Source organism: Scyliorhinus torazame, chromosome 19 (genome assembly GCF_047496885.1).
Source record: "Scyliorhinus torazame isolate Kashiwa2021f chromosome 19, sScyTor2.1, whole genome shotgun sequence".
NCBI classification, from domain to species: domain Eukaryota; kingdom Metazoa; phylum Chordata; class Chondrichthyes; order Carcharhiniformes; family Scyliorhinidae; genus Scyliorhinus; species Scyliorhinus torazame.
This window is the reverse complement of record NC_092725.1, coordinates 18,728,353-18,746,015: the sequence shown is the minus strand read 5'-3', so window position 1 is coordinate 18,746,015 and position 17,663 is coordinate 18,728,353.

Here is a 17,663-nt window from a genome sequence, read left to right as displayed (position 1 = left end):
ACTGACCCTCTGACAGTGCGGTGCTCCCTCAGTACTGACCCTCTGACAGTGCGGTGCTCCCTCAGTTCTGATAGTGCAGCACTCCCTCAGTACTGACCCTCTGACAGTGCGGCGCTCCATCTGTACTGACCCTCTGACAGTGCATCACTCCCTCAGTACTGACCATCTGGCAGTGCAGCACTCCCTCAGTACTGACACTCTGACAGTGCAGCGCTCCCTCAGTACTGACCCTCTGACAGTGCAGCGCTCCCTCAGTACTGACCCTCTGACAGTGCAGCGCACCCTCAGTACTGACCCTCTGACAGTGCGGCACTCCCTCAGGACTGACCCTCTGACAGTGCGGCACTCCCTCAGTACTGACCCTCTGACAGTGCGGCACCCCCTCAGTACTGACCCTCTGACAGTGTGACACGCACTCAGTACTGACTCTCCGACAGTGCGGCACTCCCTCAGTACTGACTCTCCGACAGTTCGGCGCTCCCTTAGTACTGACCCTCTGTCAGTGCGGCACTCCATCAGTACTGACCCTCTGACAGTGCGGAGCTCCCTCAGTACTGACCCTCTGACAGTGCGGAGCTCCCTTAGTACTGACCCTCTGACAGTGCGGCTCTCCCTCAGTACTGACCCTCTGACAGTGTGGCACTCCCTCGGTACAGACCCTCTGACAGTGCGGCACTCCCTCTGTACTGACCCTCTGACAGTGCGTCACTCCCTCGGTACTGACCCTCCGAAAGTGCGGCGCCCCCTCAGTACTGACCCTCCGACAGTGCGGCACTCCCTCAGTACTGACCCTCCGACAGTGACGGCACTCCCTCAGTACTGATCCTCCCACAGTGCGGTGCTCCCTCAGTACTGACCCTCTGACAGTGCGGCACTCCCTCGGTACAGACCCTCTGACAGTGCGGCACTCACTCTGTACTGACCCTCTGACACTGCGTCACTCCCTCGGTACTGACCCTCCGAAAGTGCGGCGCTCCCTCAGTACTGACCCTCCGACAGTGCGGCACTCCCTCAGTACTGACCCTCTGACATTGCGTCGCTGCCTCAGTACTGACTATCCGACAGTGCGGTGCTCCCTCCGTACTGACCCTCCGACAGTGCGGCGCTCACTCAGTACTGACCCTCTGACAGTGCGGAGCTCCCTCAGTACTGACCCTCCGACAGTGCGGCGCTCCCTCAGTACTGACCCTCCGACAGTGCGGTGCTCCCTCAGTACTGACCCTCTGACAGTGCGGTGCTCCCTCAGTACTGACCCTCCGACAGTGCGGCGCTCCCTCAGTACTGACCCTCCGACAGTGCGGTGCTCCCTCAGTATTGACCCTCCGACAGTGCGGCGCTCCCTCAGTACTGACCCTCTGACAGTGCAGCACTCCCTCAGTACTGACCCTCTGACAGTGCGGCGCTCCCTCAGTACTGACCCTCCGACAGTGCGGCACTCCCTCAGTACTGACCCTCTGACAGTGCGGCGCTCCATCAGTACTGACCCTCTGACACTGCGGCGCTCCCTCAGTACTGACCCTCTGACAGTGCGGCACTCCCTCAGTACTGACCCTCTGACAGTGATGCACTCACTCATACTGACCCTCTGACAGTGAGGCACTCCCTCAGTACTGACCCTCTGACAGTGCGGCGCTCCCTCAGTACTGACCATCTGACAGTGGGGCGCTCCCTCAGTACTGACCCTCTGACAGTGCGGCACTCCCTCAGTACTGACACTCTGACAGTGCGGCGCTCCCTCAGTACTGACGCTCTGACAGTGCGGCGCTACCTCAGTACTGACGCTCTGACAGTGCGGCACTCCCTCATTACTGACCCTCTGACAGTGCGTCGCTCCCTCAGTACTGACCCTCTGACACTGCGGTGCTCCCTCAGTACTGACCCTCTGACACTGCGGCACTCCCTCAGTTCTGACCCTCTGACAGTGCAGTGCTCCCTCAGTACTGACCCTCTGACAGTGCGGCGCTCCCTCAGTACTGACCCTCTGACAGTGAGGCACTCCCTCAGTACTGACCCTCTGACAGTGAGGCACTCTCTCAGTACTGACCCTCTGACAGTGCAGCACTCCCTCAGTACTGACCCTCTGACAGTGCAGCGCTCCCTCAGCACTGACTCTCCGACAGTGCAGCACTCCCTCAGTACTGACCCTCTGACAGTGCGGCGCTCCCTCAGCACTGACTCTCCGACAGTGCGGCGCTCCCTCAGTACTGACTCTCCGCCAGTGCGGTTCTCCCTCAGCACTGACTCCCCGACAGTGCGGCACTCCCTCAGTACTGACTCTCCGACAGTGCGGCGCAACTTGAGTACTGACTCTCCGACAGTGCGGCACTCCCTCAGTACAGACCCTCTGACAGTGCGGCATTCCCTTAGCACTGACCATCTGGCAGTGCAGCACTCCCTCAGTACTGACACTCTGACAGTGCAGCGCTCCCTCAGTACTGACCCTCTGACAGTGCAGCGCTCCCTCAGTACTGACCCTCTGACAGTGCAGCGCACCCTCAGTACTGACACTCTGACAGTGCGGCACTCCCTCAGGACTGACCCTCTGACAGTGCGGCACTCCCTCAGTACTGACCCTCTGACATTGCGGCACCCCCTCAGTACTGACCCTCTGACAGTGTGACACGCACTCAGTACTGACTCTCCGACAGTGCGGCACTCCCTCAGTACTGACTCTCCGACAGTTCGGCGCTCCCTTAGTACTGACCCTCTGTCAGTGCGGCACTCCCTCAGTACTGACCCTCTGACAGTGCGGAGCTCCCTCAGTACTGACCCTCTGACAGTGCGGAGCTCCCTTAGTACTGACCCTCTGACAGTGCGGCACTCCCTCAGTACTGACCCTGTATAATGCAGCACACCCTCAGTACTGATCCTCCCACAGTGCGGCACTCCCTCAGTACTGACCATCTGACAGTGCGGCGCTCCCTCAGTACTGACCCCCTGACAGTGCGGCACTCCCTCAGTACTGACCCTCTGACAGTGCGGCACTCCCACAGTACTGACCCTCTGATAGTGCGTCACTCCCTCAGTACTGACCCTCTGACAGTGCGGCACTCCCTCAGTGCTGACACTCTGACAGTGCGGCTCTCCCTCAGTACTGACCCTCTGACAGTGTGGCACTCCCTCGGTACAGACCCTCTGACAGTGCGGCACTCCCTCTGTACTGACCCTCAGACAGTGCGTCACTCCCTCGGTACTGACCCTCCGGAAGTGCTGCGCCCCCTCAGTACTGACCCTCCGACAGTGCGGCACTCCCTCAGTACTGACCCTCCGACAGTGACGGCACTCCCTCAGTACTGATCCTCCCACAGTGCGGTGCTCCCTCAGTACTGACCCTCTGACAGTGCGGCACTCCCTCGGTACAGACCCTCTGACAGTGCGGCACTCACTCTGTACTGACCCTCTGACAGTGCGGCACTCCCTCGGTACAGACCCTCTGACAGTGCGTCACTCCCTCGGTACTGACCCTCTGACATTGCGGCGCTGCCTCAGTACTGACTATCCGACAGTGCGGAGCTCCCTCAGTGCTGACTCTCCGACAGTGCGGAGCTCCCTCAGTACTGACTCTCCGACAGTGCGGTGCTCCCTCAGTACTGACTCTCCGATAGTGCAGCACTCCCTCAGTACTGATCCTCTGACAGTGTGGCACTCCCTCATAACTGACCCTCTGACAGTGCAGCTCTACCTCAGCACTGACTCTCCGACAGTGCAGCACTCCCTCAGTACTGACCCTCTGACAGTGTGGCACTCCCTCAATACTGACCCTCTGACACTGCGGCAGTCCCTCAGTACTGACCCTCTGACACTGCAGCGCTCCATCAGTACTGACTCTCTGACACTGCGGCGCTCCCTCAGTACTGACCCTCTGACAGTGCGGCACTCCCTCAGTACTGACCCTCTGACAGTGAGGCACTCACTCATACTGACCCTCTGACAGTGCGGCACTCCCTCATTACTGTCCTTCCGACAGTGCAGCACTCCCTCAGTACTGACCCTCTGACAGTGCGGTGCTCCCTCAGTACTGACCCTCTGACAGTGCGGTGCTCCCTCAGGTCTGATAGTGCAGCACTCCCTCAGTACTGACCCTCTGACAGTGCGGTGCTCCCTCAGCACTGACCCTCTGACAGTGCGGTGTTCCCTCAGTACTGACCCTCCGACAGTGCGGAGCTCCCTCAGTACTGACCCTCTGACAGTGCGGTGCTCCCTCCGTACTGACCCTCCGACAGTGCGGCGCTCACTCAGTACTGACCCTCCGACAGTGTGGCGCTCCTTCAGTACTGGCCCTCTAACAGTGCGGAGCTCCCTCAGTACTTACCCTCCGACAGTGCGGCGCTCCCTCAGTACTGACCCTCCGACAGTGCGGTGCTCCCTCAGTACTGCCCCTCTGACAGTGCGGTGCTCCCTCAGTACTGACCCTCCGACAGTGCGGCGCTCCCTCAGTACTGACCCTCCGACAGTGCAGCACTCCCTCAGTACTGACCCTCTGACAGTGCGGCGCTCCCTCAGTACTGACCCTCCGACAGTGCGGCACTCCCTCAGTACTGACCCTCTGACAGTGCGGCGCTCCATCAGTACTGACCCTCTGACACTGCGGCGCTCCCTCAGTACTGACCCTCTGACAGTGCGGCACTCCCTCAGTACTGACCCTCTGACAGTGATGCACTCACTCATACTGACCCTCTGACAGTGAGGCACTCCCTCAGTACTGACCCTCTGACAGTGCGGCGCTCCCTCAGTACTGACCATCTGACAGTGGGGCGCTCCCTCAGTACTGACCCTCTGACAGTGCGGCACTCCCTCAGTACTGACACTCTGACAGTGCGGCGTTCCCTCAGTACTGACGCTCTGACAGTGCGGCGCTACCTCAGTACTGACGCTGTGATAGTGCGGCACTCCCTCATTACTGACCCTCTGACAGTGCGTCGCTCCCTCAGTACTGACCCTCTGACACTGCGGTGCTCCCTCAGTACTGACCCTCTGACACTGCGGCGCTCCCTCAGTTCTGACCCTCTGACAGTGCAGTGCTCCCTCAGTACTGACCCTCTGACAGTGCGGCGCTCCCTCAGTACTGACCCTCTGACAGTGAGGCACTCCCTCAGTACTGACCCTCTGACAGTGAGGCACTCTCTCAGTACTGACCCTCTGACAGTGCAGCACTCCCTCAGTACTGACCCTCTGACAGTGCAGCACTCCCTCAGTACTGACCCTCTCACAGTGCAGCGCTCCCTCAGCACTGACTCTCCGACAGTGCGGCGCTCCCTCAGTACTGACTCTCCGCCAGTGCGGTTCTCCCTCAGCACTGACTCTCCGACAGTGCGGCACTCCCTCAGTACTGACTCTCCGCCAGTGCGGCGCTCCCTCAGCACTGACTCTCCGACAGTGCGGCGCAACCTGAGTAGTGACTCTCCGACAGTGCGGCACTCCCTCAGTACAGACCCTCTGACAGTGCGGCACTCCCTCAGCACTGACCCTCTGACAGTGCGCCGCTCCCTCAGTACTGTCCTTCCGACAGTGCAGCACTCCCTCAGTACTGACCCTCTGACAGTGCGGTGCTCCCTCAGTTCTGATAGCGCAGCAGTCCCTCAGTACTGAGCCTCTGACAGTGCGACGCTCCATCTGTACTGACCCTCTGACAGTGCATCACTCCCTCAGTACTGACCATCTGGCAGTGCAGCACTCCCTCAGTACTGACACTCTGACAGTGCAGCGCTCCCTCAGTACTGACCCTCTGACAGTGCAGCGCTCCCTCAGTACTGTCCCTCTGACAGTGCAGCGCACCCTCAGTACTGACCCTCTGACAGTGCGGCACTCCCTCATGACTGACCCTCTGACAGTGCGGCACTCCCTCAGTACTGACCCTCTGACAGTGCGCCACCCCCTCAGTACTGACCCTCTGACAGTGCAGTGCTCCCTCAGTACTGACCCTCTGACAGTGCGGCGCTCCCTCAGTACTGACCCTCTGACAGTGCGGCGCTCCTTCAGTACTGATCCTCTGACAGTGCGGTGCTCCTTCAGTACTGACTCTCCGACAGTGCGGCACTCCCTCAGCACTGACTCTCCGACAGTGCAACGCTGCCTCATTACTGACCCTCCGACAGGGCGGCACTCCCTCAATACTGGCCCTCTGACAGTGTGACACGCACTCAGTACTGACTCTCCGACAGTGCGGCACTCCCTCAGTACTGACTCTCCGACAGTTCGGCGCTCCCTTAGTACTGACCCTCTGTCAGTGCGGCACTCCCTCAGTACTGACCCTCTGACAGTGCGGAGCTCCCTCAGTACTGACCCTCTGACAGTGCGGCACTCCCTCAGTACTGACCCTGTATAATGCCGCACACCCTCAGTACTGATCCTCCCACAGTGCGGCACTCCCTCAGTACTGACCATCTGACAGTGCGGCGCTTCCTCAGTACTGATCCTCCAACAGTGCGGCACTCCCTCAGTGCTGACACTCTGACAGTGCGGCTCTCCCTCAGTACTGACCCTCTGACAGTGTGGCACTCCCTCGGTACAGACCCTCTGACAGTGCGGCACTCCATCTGTACTGACCCTCTGACAGTGCGTCACTCCCTCGGTACTGACCCTCCGAAAGTGCGGCGCCCCCTCAGTACTCACCCTCCGACAGTGCGGCACTCCCTCAGAACTGACCCTCCAACAGTGACGGCACTCCCTCAGTACTGATCCTCCCACAGTGCGGTGCTCCCTCAGTACTGACCCTCTGACAGTCCGGCACTCCCTCGGTACAGACCCTCTGACAGTGCGGCACTCACTCTGTACTGACCCTCTGACACTGCGTCACTCCCTCAGTACTGTCCTTCCGACAGTGCAGCACTCCCTCAGTACTGACCCTCTGACAGTGCTGTGCTCCCTCAGTACTGACACTCTGACAGTGCAGCGCTCCCTCAGCACTGACTCTCCGACAGTGCAGCACTCCCTCAGTACTGACCCTCTCACAGTGCAGCGCTCCCTCAGCACTGACTCTCCGACAGTGCGGCACTCCCTCAGTACTGACCCTCTGACAGTGCGGCACTCCCTCATTACTGACCCTCTGACAGTGCAGCTCTCCCTCAGCACTGACTCTCCGACTGTGCAGCACTCCCTCAGTTATGACCCTCTGACAGTGTGGCACTCCCTCAATACTGACCCTCTGACAGTGCGGCAGTCCCTCAGTACTGACCCTCTGACAGTGCGGCGCTCCATCAGTACTGACCCTCTGACACTGCGGCGCTCCCTCAGTACTGACCCTCTGACAGTGCCGCACTCCCTCAGTACTGACCCTCTGACAGTGAGGCACTCACTCATACTGACCCTCTGACAGTGAGGCACTCCCTCAGTACTGACCCTCTGACAGTGCGGCGCTCCCTCAGTACTGACCATCTGACAGTGAGGCGCTCCCTCAGTACTGACCCTCTGACAGTGCGGCACTCCCTCAGTACTGACACTCTGACAGTGCGGCGCTCCCTCAGTACTGACGCTCTGACAGTGCGGCGCTCCCTCAGTACTGACCCTCTGACAGTGCGGCAGTCCCTCATTACTGACCCTCTGACAGTGCGGCGCTCCCTCAGTACTGACCCTCTGACACTGCGGTGCTCCCTCAGTACTGACCCTCTGACACTGCGGCGCTCCCTCAGTTCTGACCCTCTGACAGTGCAGTGCTCCCTCAGTACTGACCCTCTGACAGTGCGGCGCTCCCTCAGTACTGACCCTCAGACAGTGCGGCGCTCCCTCAGTCCTGACCCTCCGACAGTGCGGCACTCCCTCAGTACTGAACTTCTGACAGTGAGGCACTCACTCAGTACTGACCCTCTGACAGTGAGGCACTCTCTCAGTACTGACCCTCTGACAGTGCAGCACTCCCTCAGTACTGACCCTCTGACAGTGCGGCACTCCCTCAGTACTGACCCTCTGACACTGCGGCGCTCCCTCAGTACTGACCCTCTGACACTGCGGCGCTCCCTCAGTACTGACCCTCTGACAGTGCGGCACTCCCTCAGTACTGACCCTCTGACAGTGCGGCACTCCCTCAGTACTGACCCTCTGACAGTGCAGCACTCCCTCAGTACTGACCCTCTGACAGTGCGGCACTCCCTCAGTACTGACCCTCTGACAGTGCGGCACTCCCTCAGTACTGACCCTCTTTCAGTGCAGCACTCTCTCAGTACCGACCCTCTGACAGTGCTGCGCTCCCTCGGCACTGACCGTCTGACAGTGCAGCACTCCCTCAGTCCTGACCCTCTGACAGTGCGGCGCTCCATCAGTGCTGACCCTCTGACAGTGCGGCATTCCCTCAGCACTGACCCTCTGACAGTGCGCCGCTCCCTCAGTACTGTCCTTCCGACAGTGCAGCACTCCCCCAGTACTGACCCTCTGACAGTGCTGTGCTCCCTCAGTACTGACACTCTAACAGTGCAGCGCTCCCTCAGCACTGACTCTCCGACAGTGCAGCGCTCCCTCAGCACTGACTCTCCGACAGTGCGGCACTCCCTCAGCACTGACCCTCTGACAGTGCTGTGCTCCCTCAGTACTGACCCTCTGACAGTGCGGTTCTCCCTCAGCACTGACTCTCCGACAGTGCGGCACTCCCTCAGTACTGACCCTCTCACAGTGCAGCGCTCCCTCAGCACTGACTCTCCGACAGTGCGGCACTCCCTCAGTACTGACTCTCCGCCAGTGCGGTTCTCCCTCAGCACTGACTCTCCGACAGTGCGGCACTCCCTCAGTACTGACTCTCCGCCAGTGCGGCGCTCCCTCAGCACTGACTCTCCGACAGTGCGGCGCAACCTGAGTACTGACTCTCCGACAGTGCGGCACTCCCTCAGTACAGACCCTCTGACAGTGCGGCATTCCCAAAGCACTGACCCTCTGACAGTGCGCCGCTCCCTCAGTACTGTCCATCCGACAGTGCAGCACTCCCTCAGTACTGACCCTCTGACAGTGCGGTGCTCCCTCTGTACTGACCCTCTGACAGTGCGGTGCTCCCTCAGTTCTAATAGTGCAGCACTCCCTCAGTACTGACCCTCTGACAGTGCGGCGCTCCATCTGTACTGACTCTCTGACAGTGCAGCACTCCCTCAGTACTGACACTCTGACAGTGTGGCACTCCCTCAGTACTGACACTCTGACAGTGCAGCGCTCCCTCAGTACTGACCCTCTGACAGTGCAGCGCTCCCTCAGTACTGACCCTCTGACAGTGCAGCGCACCCTCAGTACTGACCCTCTGACAGTGCGGACTCCCTCAGGACTGACCCTCTGACAGTGCGGCACTCCCTCAGTACTGACCCTCTGACAGTGCGGCACCCCCTCAGTACTGACCCTCTGACAGTGCGGTGCTCCCTCAGTACTGACCCTCTGACAGTGCGGCGCTCCCTCAGTACTGACCCTCTGACAGTGCGGCACTCCCTCAGTACTGACCCTCTGACATTGCGGCACCCCCTCAGTACTGACCCTCTGACAGTGTGACACGCACTCAGTACTGACTCTCCGACAGTGCGGCACTCCCTCAGTACTGACTCTCCGACAGTTCGGCGCTCCCTTAGTACTGACCCTCTGTCAGTGCGGCACTCCCTCAGTACTGACCCTCTGACAGTGCGGAGCTCCCTCAGTACTGACCCTCTGACAGTGCGGAGCTCCCTTAGTACTGACCCTCTGACAGTGCGGCACTCCCTCAGTACTGACCCTGCATAATGCAGCACACCCTCAGTACTGATCCTCCCACAGTGCGGCACTCCCTCAGTACTGACCATCTGACAGTGCGGCGCTCCCTCAGTACTGACCCTCTGACAGTGCGGCACTCCCTCAGTACTGACCCTCTGACAGTGCGGCACTCCCACAGTACTGACCCTCTGATAGTGCGTCACTCCCTCAGTACTGACCCTCTGACAGTGCGGCACTCCCTCAGTGCTGACACTCTGACAGTGCGGCTCTCCCTCAGTACTGACCCTCTGACAGTGTGGCACTCCCTCGGTACAGACCCTCTGACAGTGCGGCACTCCCTCTGTACTGACCCTCTGACAGTGCGTCACTCCCTCGGTACTGACCCTCCGGAAGTGCTGCGCCCCCTCAGTACTGACCCTCCGACAGTGCGGCACTCCCTCAGTACTGACCCTCCGACAGTGACGGCACTCCCTCAGTACTGATCCTCCCACAGTGCGGTGCTCCCTCAGTACTGACCCTCTGACAGTGCGGCACTCCCTCGGTACAGACCCTCTGACAGTGCGGCACTCACTCTGTACTGACCCTCTGACAGTGCGGCACTCCCTCGGTACAGACCCTCTGACAGTGCGGCACTCACTCTGTACTGACCCTCTGACACTGCGTCACTCCCTCGGTACTGACCCTCTGACATTGCGGCGCTGCCTCAGTACTGACTATCCGACAGTGCGGAGCTCCCCCAGTGCTGACTCTCCGACAGTGCGGAGCTCCCTCAGTACTGACTCTCCGACAGTGCGGTGCTCCCTCAGTACTGACTCTCCGATAGTGCAGCACTCCCTCAGTACTGATCCTCTGACAGTGTGGCACTCCCTCAATACAGACTCTCTGACAGTGCGGCACTCCCTCATAACTGACCCTCTGACAGTGCAGCTCTACCTCAGCACTGACTCTCCGACAGTGCAGCACTCCCTCAGTACTGACCCTCTGACAGTGTGGCACTCCCTCAATACTGACCCTCTGACACTGCGGCAGTCCCTCAGTACTGACCCTCTGACACTGCAGCGCTCCATCAGTACTGACCCTCTGACACTGCGGCGCTCCCTCAGTACTGACCCTCTGACAGTGCGGCACTCCCTCAGTACTGACCCTCTGACAGTGAGGCACTCACTCATACTGACCCTCTGACAGTGCGGCACTCCCTCATTACTGTCCTTCCGACAGTGCAGCACTCCCTCAGTACTGACCCTCTGACAGTGCGGCGCTCCCTCAGCACTGACTCTCCGACAGTGCGGCGCTCCCTCAGTACTGACTCTCCGCCAGTGCGGTTCTCCCTCAGCACTGACTCCCCGACAGTGCGGCACTCCCTCAGTACTGACTCTCCGACAGTGCGGCGCAACTTGAGTACTGACTCTCCGACAGTGCGGCACTCCCTCAGTACAGACCCTCTGACAGTGCGGCATTCCCTTAGCACTGACCATCTGGCAGTGCAGCACTCCCTCAGTACTGACACTCTGACAGTGCAGCGCTCCCTCAGTACTGACCCTCTGACAGTGCAGCGCTCCCTCAGTACTGACCCTCTGACAGTGCAGCGCACCCTCAGTACTGACACTCTGACAGTGCGGCACTCCCTCAGGACTGACCCTCTGACAGTGCGGCACTCCCTCAGTACTGACCCTCTGACATTGCGGCACCCCCTCAGTACTGACCCTCTGACAGTGTGACACGCACTCAGTACTGACTCTCCGACAGTGCGGCACTCCCTCAGTACTGACTCTCCGACAGTTCGGCGCTCCCTTAGTACTGACCCTCTGTCAGTGCGGCACTCCCTCAGTACTGACCCTCTGACAGTGCGGAGCTCCCTCAGTACTGACCCTCTGACAGTGCGGAGCTCCCTTAGTACTGACCCTCTGACAGTGCGGCACTCCCTCAGTACTGACCCTGTATAATGCAGCACACCCTCAGTACTGATCCTCCCACAGTGCGGCACTCCCTCAGTACTGACCATCTGACAGTGCGGCGCTCCCTCAGTACTGACCCCCTGACAGTGCGGCACTCCCTCAGTACTGACCCTCTGACAGTGCGGCACTCCCACAGTACTGACCCTCTGATAGTGCGTCACTCCCTCAGTACTGACCCTCTGACAGTGCGGCACTCCCTCAGTGCTGACACTCTGACAGTGCGGCTCTCCCTCAGTACTGACCCTCTGACAGTGTGGCACTCCCTCGGTACAGACCCTCTGACAGTGCGGCACTCCCTCTGTACTGACCCTCAGACAGTGCGTCACTCCCTCGGTACTGACCCTCCGGAAGTGCTGCGCCCCCTCAGTACTGACCCTCCGACAGTGCGGCACTCCCTCAGTACTGACCCTCCGACAGTGACGGCACTCCCTCAGTACTGATCCTCCCACAGTGCGGTGCTCCCTCAGTACTGACCCTCTGACAGTGCGGCACTCCCTCGGTACAGACCCTCTGACAGTGCGGCACTCACTCTGTACTGACCCTCTGACAGTGCGGCACTCCCTCGGTACAGACCCTCTGACAGTGCGGCACTCACTCTGTACTGACCCTCTGACACTGCGTCACTCCCTCGGTACTGACCCTCTGACATTGCGGCGCTGCCTCAGTACTGACTATCCGACAGTGCGGAGCTCCCCCAGTGCTGACTCTCCGACAGTGCGGAGCTCCCTCAGTACTGACTCTCCGACAGTGCGGTGCTCCCTCAGTACTGACTCTCCGATAGTGCAGCACTCCCTCAGTACTGATCCTCTGACAGTGTGGCACTCCCTCAATACAGACTCTCTGACAGTGCGGCACTCCCTCATAACTGACCCTCTGACAGTGCAGCTCTACCTCAGCACTGACTCTCCGACAGTGCAGCACTCCCTCAGTACTGACCCTCTGACAGTGTGGCACTCCCTCAATACTGACCCTCTGACACTGCGGCAGTCCCTCAGTACTGACCCTCTGACACTGCAGCGCTCCATCAGTACTGACCCTCTGACACTGCGGCGCTCCCTCAGTACTGACCCTCTGACAGTGCGGCACTCCCTCAGTACTGACCCTCTGACAGTGAGGCACTCACTCATACTGACCCTCTGACAGTGCGGCACTCCCTCATTACTGTCCTTCCGACAGTGCAGCACTCCCTCAGTACTGACCCTCTGACAGTGCGGTGCTCCCTCAGTACTGACCCTCTGACAGTGCGGTGCTCCCTCAGGTCTGATAGTGCAGCACTCCCTCAGTACTGACCCTCTGACAGTGCGGTGCTCCCTCAGCACTGACCCTCTGACAGTGCGGTGTTCCCTCAGTACTGACCCTCCGACAGTGCGGAGCTCCCTCAGTACTGACCCTCTGACAGTGCGGTGCTCCCTCCGTACTGACCCTCCGACAGTGCGGCGCTCACTCAGTACTGACCCTCCGACAGTGTGGCGCTCCTTCAGTACTGGCCCTCTGACAGTGCGGAGCTCCCTCAGTACTTACCCTCCGACAGTGCGGCGCTCCCTCAGTACTGACCCTCCGACAGTGCGGTGCTCCCTCAGTACTGCCCCTCTGACAGTGCGGTGCTCCCTCAGTACTGACCCTCCGACAGTGCGGCGCTCCCTCAGTACTGACCCTCCGACAGTGCAGCACTCCCTCAGTACTGACCCTCTGACAGTGCGGCGCTCCCTCAGTACTGACCCTCCGACAGTGCGGCACTCCCTCAGTACTGACCCTCTGACAGTGCGGCGCTCCATCAGTACTGACCCTCTGACACTGCGGCGCTCCCTCAGTACTGACCCTCTGACAGTGCGGCACTCCCTCAGTACTGACCCTCTGACAGTGATGCACTCACTCATACTGACCCTCTGACAGTGAGGCACTCCCTCAGTACTGACCCTCTGACAGTGCGGCGCTCCCTCAGTACTGACCATCTGACAGTGGGGCGCTCCCTCAGTACTGACCCTCTGACAGTGCGGCACTCCCTCAGTACTGACACTCTGACAGTGCGGCGTTCCCTCAGTACTGACGCTCTGACAGTGCGGCGCTACCTCAGTACTGACGCTGTGACAGTGCGGCACTCCCTCATTACTGACCCTCTGACAGTGCGTCGCTCCCTCAGTACTGACCCTCTGACACTGCGGTGCTCCCTCAGTACTGACCCTCTGACACTGCGGCGCTCCCTCAGTTCTGACCCTCTGACAGTGCAGTGCTCCCTCAGTACTGACCCTCTGACAGTGCGGCGCTCCCTCAGTACTGACCCTCTGACAGTGAGGCACTCCCTCAGTACTGACCCTCTGACAGTGAGGCACTCTCTCAGTACTGACCCTCTGACAGTGCAGCACTCCCTCAGTACTGACCCTCTGACAGTGCAGCGCTCCCTCAGCACTGACTCTCCGACAGTGCAGCACTCCCTCATTACTGACCCTCTCACAGTGCAGCGCTCCCTCAGCACTGACTCTCCGACAGTGCGGCGCTCCCTCAGTACTGACTCTCCGCCAGTGCGGTTCTCCCTCAGCACTGACTCTCCGACAGTGCGGCACTCCCTCAGTACTGACTCTCCGCCAGTGCGGCGCTCCCTCAGCACTGACTCTCCGACAGTGCGGCGCAACCTGAGTAGTGACTCTCCGACAGTGCGGCACTCCCTCAGTACAGACCCTCTGACAGTGCGGCATTCCCTCAGCACTGACCCTCTGACAGTGCGCCGCTCCCTCAGTACTGTCCTTCCGACAGTGCAGCACTCCCTCAGTACTGACCCTCTGACAGTGCGGTGCTCCCTCAGTTCTGATAGTGCAGCAGTCCCTCAGTACTGAGCCTCTGACAGTGCGACGCTCCATCTGTACTGACCCTCTGACAGTGCATCACTCCCTCAGTACTGACCATCTGGCAGTGCAGCACTCCCTCAGTACTGACACTCTGACAGTGCAGCGCTCCCTCAGTACTGACCCTCTGACAGTGCAGCGCTCCCTCAGTACTGTCCCTCTGACAGTGCAGCGCACCCTCAGTACTGACCCTCTGACAGTGCGGCACTCCCTCATGACTGACCCTCTGACAGTGCGGCACTCCCTCAGTACTGACCCTCTGACAGTGCGGAACCCCCTCAGTACTGACCCTCTGACAGTGCAGTGCTCCCTCAGTACTGACCCTCTGACAGTGCGGCGCTCCCTCAGTACTGACCCTCTGACAGTGCGGCGCTCCTTCAGTACTGATCCTCTGACAGTGCGGCGCTCCTTCAGTACTGACTCTCCGACAGTGCGGCACTCCCTCAGCACTGACTCTCCGACAGTGCAACGCTGCCTCATTACTGACCCTCCGACAGGGCGGCACTCCCTCAATACTGGCCCTCTGACAGTGTGACACGCACTCAGTACTGACTCTCCGACAGTGCGGCACTCCCTCAGTACTGACTCTCCGACAGTTCGGCGCTCCCTTAGTACTGACCCTCTGTCAGTGCGGCACTCCCTCAGTACTGACCCTCTGACAGTGCGGAGCTCCCTCAGTACTGACCCTCTGACAGTGCGGCACTCCCTCAGTACTGACCCTGTATAATGCCGCACACCCTCAGTACTGATCCTCCCACAGTGCGGCACTCCCTCAGTACTGACCATCTGACAGTGCGGCTCTCCCTCAGTACTGACCCTCTGACAGTGTGGCACTCCCTCGGTACAGACCCTCTGACAGTGCGGCACTCCATCTGTACTGACCCTCTGACAGTGCGTCACTCCCTCGGTACTGACCCTCCGAAAGTGCGGCGCCCCCTCAGTACTGACCCTCCGACAGTGCGGCACTCCCTCAGAACTGACCCTCCAACAGTGACGGCACTCCCTCAGTACTGATCCTCCCACAGTGCGGTGCTCCCTCAGTACTGACCCTCTGACAGTCCGGCACTCCCTCGGTACAGACCCTCTGACAGTGCGGCACTCACTCTGTACTGACCCTCTGACACTGCGTCACTCCCTCAGTACTGTCCTTCCGACAGTGCAGCACTCCCTCAGTACTGACCCTCTGACAGTGCTGTGCTCCCTCAGTACTGACACTCTGACAGTGCAGCGCTCCCTCAGCACTGACTCTCCGACAGTGCAGCACTCCCTCAGTACTGACCCTCTCACAGTGCAGCGCTCCCTCAGCACTGACTCTCCGACAGTGCGGCACTCCCTCAGTACTGACCCTCTGACAGTGCGGCACTCCCTCATTACTGACCCTCTGACAGTGCAGCTCTCCCTCAGCACTGACTCTCCGACTGTGCAGCACTCCCTCAGTTATGACCCTCTGACAGTGTGGCACTCCCTCAATACTGACCCTCTGACAGTGCGGCAGTCCCTCAGTACTGACCCTCTGACAGTGCGGCGCTCCATCAGTACTGACCCTCTGACACTGCGGCGCTCCCTCAGTACTGACCCTCTGACAGTGCCGCACTCCCTCAGTACTGACCCTCTGACAGTGAGGCACTCACTCATACTGACCCTCTGACAGTGAGGCACTCCCTCAGTACTGACCCTCTGACAGTGCGGCGCTCCCTCAGTACTGACCATCTGACAGTGCGGCGCTCCCTCAGTACTGACCCTCTGACAGTGCGGCACTCCCTCAGTACTGACACTCTGACAGTGCGGCGCTCCCTCAGTACTGACGCTCTGACAGTGCGGCGCTCCCTCAGTACTGACCCTCTGACAGTGCGGCAGTCCCTCATTACTGACCCTCTGACAGTGCGGCGCTCCCTCAGTACTGACCCTCTGACACTGCGGTGCTCCCTCAGTACTGACCCTCTGACACTGCGGCGCTCCCTCAGTTCTGACCCTCTGACAGTGCAGTGCTCCCTCAGTACTGACCCTCTGACAGTGCGGCGCTCCCTCAGTACTGACCCTCAGACAGTGCGGCGCTCCCTCAGTCCTGACCCTCCGACAGTGCGGCACTCCCTCAGTACTGACCTTCTGACAGTGAGGCACTCACTCAGTACTGACCCTCTGACAGTGAGGCACTCTCTCAGTACTGACCCTCTGACAGTGCAGCACTCCCTCAGTACTGACCCTCTGACAGTGCGGCACTCCCTCAGTACTGACCCTCTGACACTGCGGCGCTCCCTCAGTACTGACCCTCTGACACTGCGGCGCTCCCTCAGTACTGACCCTCTGACAGTGCGGCACTCCCTCAGTACTGACCCTCTGACAGTGCGGCACTCCCTCAGTACTGACCCTCTGACAGTGCAGCACTCTCTCAGTACCGACCCTCTGACAGTGCGGCGCTCCCTCGGCACTGACCGTCTGACAGTGCAGCACTCCCTCAGTCCTGACCCTCTGACAGTGCGGCGCTCCATCAGTGCTGACCCTCTGACAGTGCGGCATTCCCTCATCACTGACCCTCTGACAGTGCGACGCTCCCTCAGTACTGACCATCTGACAGTGCGCCGCTCCCTCAGTACTGTCCTTCCGACAGTGCAGCACTCCCCCAGTACTGACCCTCTGACAGTGCTGTGCTCCCTCAGTACTGACACTCTGACAGTGCAGCGCTCCCTCAGCACTGACTCTCCGACAGTGCAGCACTCCCTCAGTACTGACCCTCTCACAGTGCAGCGCTCCCTCAGCACTGACTCTCCGACAGTGCGGCACTCCCTCAGTACTGACCCTCTGACAGTGCGGTTCTCCCTCAGCACTGACTCTCCGACAGTGCGGCACTCCCTCAGTACTGACTCTCCGCCAGTGCGGTTCTCCCTCAGCACTGACTCTCCGACAGTGCGGCACTCCCTCAGTACTGACTCTCCGCCAGTGCGGCGCTCCCTCAGCACTGACTCTCCGACAGTGCGGCGCAACCTGAGTACTGACTCTCCGACAGTGCGGCACTCCCTCAGTACAGACCCTCTGACAGTGCGGCATTCCCAAAGCACTGACCCTCTGACAGTGCGCCGCTCCCTCAGTACTGTCCATCCGACAGTGCAGCACTCCCTCAGTACTGACCCTCTGACAGTGCGGTGCTCCCTCTGTACTGACCCTCTGACAGTGCGGTGCTCCCTCAGTTCTAATAGTGCAGCACTCCCTCAGTACTGAC